Raw genomic sequence first — 3182 nt, forward strand, 5'->3', positions numbered from 1 at the left:
TTGGCTTGATAATGTGTCAGCATAATCCTCTTGAAGGTGGTGGCTGCAATAACATGGAATCTGTGCTGATTCAACTCTGTAAAAACACGAGGCGGGCGGTTCGGAGGCCCTTCCTCCGTGATTGACGGCTCGTAAAGCGAGCGTAAGCTGACCCCCAAGTCATTTGTTTCCAATCATGTGAAATGGCATCCCGAAACAGAGAAGAGCCGGGACGTGTCAATATACGGCCTTCATTAGATTAACATATATGACACACAACCGTGATAGCGGCACTGAGACGTTGCACGCACGCCGCATCGGGCCCCGCGGCGTCTCTGCGTTTTGGCTCGGCCCGGACCCTCGCCAAGGTTTACGCCGGGGCGCTATTTTCTCAGCAAACTCAATAAAAGCTGGTTATTTATCAGAGCAGATTATAGGACGTGACTGAGCTCAGCTGTAAAGCTGAAAGTGAAACCAGCTGTGGCTGAAATTGAATTACGCCGGGTGAGTAATGTGAAAAGCAAGGACAGTTTAACAGTTATTAACCGCTCTTCTGCTGCCCTATCAGGCAGGCGAGTCCTCCCCCTCCTCCCCCTCCTCCCCCTCCCGCCCCCGATCGCACCAGCGCTGACAGCACCAGCTTTGTGTACACTGTGTGTGTGTGTGTGTGTGTGTGTGTGTGTGTGTGTGTGTGTGTGTGTGTGCGTGCGTGTGTGTGTGTGTGTGTGTGTGTGCAGGTCTAATAGTCATCGAAGCGTCTGCTGTTTGCCTGTGCAGGCTCCCTGACGGGCCTCTGTCCTGCTGGAGCCGGGGTGAGACGGGAGCAGGGCAAACACTTTAAGCATGCGGCCTGGCACCCGGCCTGCGTGTCTGCGCGTGCGTGCCGGCGCTTCCTCCATCTGGGGCCTCGCGCCCGTGCCAGCTTTTCTACAGAACGTGTTAATGACCCAAACAGCCCTCGCACCGGCGCACGGAGCAGAAGCTCGTGTTTGCTTTCGCGTTGGTTTCAAAGCAAATAAAATGTGTATCGGTAAAATTAGATCCACTTGAAGGAGGTTCAGCATGGATGTATAGTTTACGCATTGAGGATTGAAGGAAAGCCCACAACAAAGCAGGATTCTACAGGTGCAGGTGTGTGAGTCAAAGAGAGACTGAGAGGCTTTGCTTTTATTTCATCCAAATCCATAAATCACGTCTTTTGGAACAGGAGATGTGAGATATTATTTTTCTCTTTCCCCGTATCTCTGACAGAGGGAAATATTGTTCCTACCTCCGTTTGCTTCCTGTGTGTGACAGGTTATCACTCCTGGGGCAGATATAGAGGGGTGAAAAAGGAAAGCGATGGCGCGTGATTGAGTGAGAGTGATGCTCCACGGCTGCTATCGGATGGCAGACGGGGGGACGGGTGAGAGTACGGGGTGGGGAAGAAGGAGTGATTTAATGCCGGCCTGCACTCTTCGCTCTTCTTATCCCTGCGCTGCTTCTTTCATGTCTCCGCTCGGGGTCGACCTGCCTGCTCTCCCAGATGGCGTTGTCTGTCTGGGCTGCCCTCTACAGGATGTGCCCCTCGCACCCCCTCCACTGCAGACCTATACTTGCTTAATTGATTTCAGGGGGAAGGCCCTCGTTCTCTTCAGTGACACACACACACACACACACACACACACACACACACACACACACTGACAACATGCCAACAGTTATTGGGCCCACTGCACACACACACACACGCGCGGCTGGTGCTGTGCGCTGTCAACGCTAATTCAATTTGAGACGCGGGAGTGTGACTAACAGCAGCCCTGCTGAGCACTTTACCATATGTACCACACACACACACACACACACACACACACACACACACACACACACACACACACACACACACACACACACACACACACACACACACACACATCACTGCGTACACAGTTCTGTTCCTTAGTTTAATAATAACAACAGAAACAATAGTGTTGTAATTCCTGAACTTAATTATCAGATTTCCTCTTTTCCTGTTTCCATCATTATCAGGAGGTCATTTTGTCATCAACTACAGACCAACTTATTAACCCCTTATTAACCTCTTCACCTTCACTGCCTAACCCAGAATTCATTTAAATAACCTGATGAAAGACACATAGCTGCAGTATCTCTCTAACAAGTTAAACATGTCATTCCAATTGTCATTCAATCGATTTTTTTCACACGCGTTGTAGAATGACAATAAAGGCTATTCTATTCTATTTTACTCTATTCTAATCCATTTTATTGAACAATGAACAGCCCTAAATCACTGCTCTTGGCTAGTGTCTATGAAAAGTACAACAATCATTAAATATGATGCAGCAACGTCAAAACCACAACATAGCCAGTGCAAAAAACAAAAGCTACATCTTGAAAAGGTGATGACACTTTGAAACCTGTGAAGATGAATTAGAAATTTATAAAAGCAATTTTCGTGGATGGATGAAACCCAGATGAACTGTAGTAGAGGATAATGGGAGTTGCTCAGCTGCTATTTATACATTAAATACTTGGTAAATAAAATAATATTGTCATTTTTACAAATTAACTGTGTCTATAATACATATTCTATAACATTCTGTACGTGGATTAGTGTAGCATGCTTTAATGCAGAGATATGTGCAAACACAGACCAGCAGTGAGTAAAGAGTGATGGACAGCGCTACATGTCCATGTTCACGGCTTGTTTCACAGTAAAAGGTGAGCCGAGGGTCATGTAGAGGGGGGTGAGGGATCAGGTGTGTGTCTGTGACAGAGGTTGCGTAGGTGTGAGCAAGACCTTGTGCTTGTGGAGAACAGGACTGGAGTGGGGAAGCTGTGTATATGTGTGTATGTGATGGAATAAAGGTGATTAAAAGCAGCATTAACGCATGAAAGAGGAAGCAGTGGTCAAGAGGTCAAGGGAAACTGGGGAAAGCCTTGGACTGGAACGATTAGACACACACACACACACACACACACACACACACACACACACACACACACACACACACACACACACACACACACACACACAGGGACCGGGGAAAGCCCTGGAAAGCAGCGATTGGTCACACATGCCCATCAGTTTCCAAGTAGAACCAATCAGCTCGGCTTCCTGTGTTTGGCCTGACCTTTCACGCACAGTAATTGAATATTTCAAACGTGGGCTTAACAGCGAGAAAGAGGACAAGGAGACAAAA

This window comes from Betta splendens, chromosome 10, assembly GCF_900634795.4.
Source record: "Betta splendens chromosome 10, fBetSpl5.4, whole genome shotgun sequence".
NCBI classification, from domain to species: Eukaryota; Metazoa; Chordata; class Actinopteri; order Anabantiformes; family Osphronemidae; genus Betta; species Betta splendens.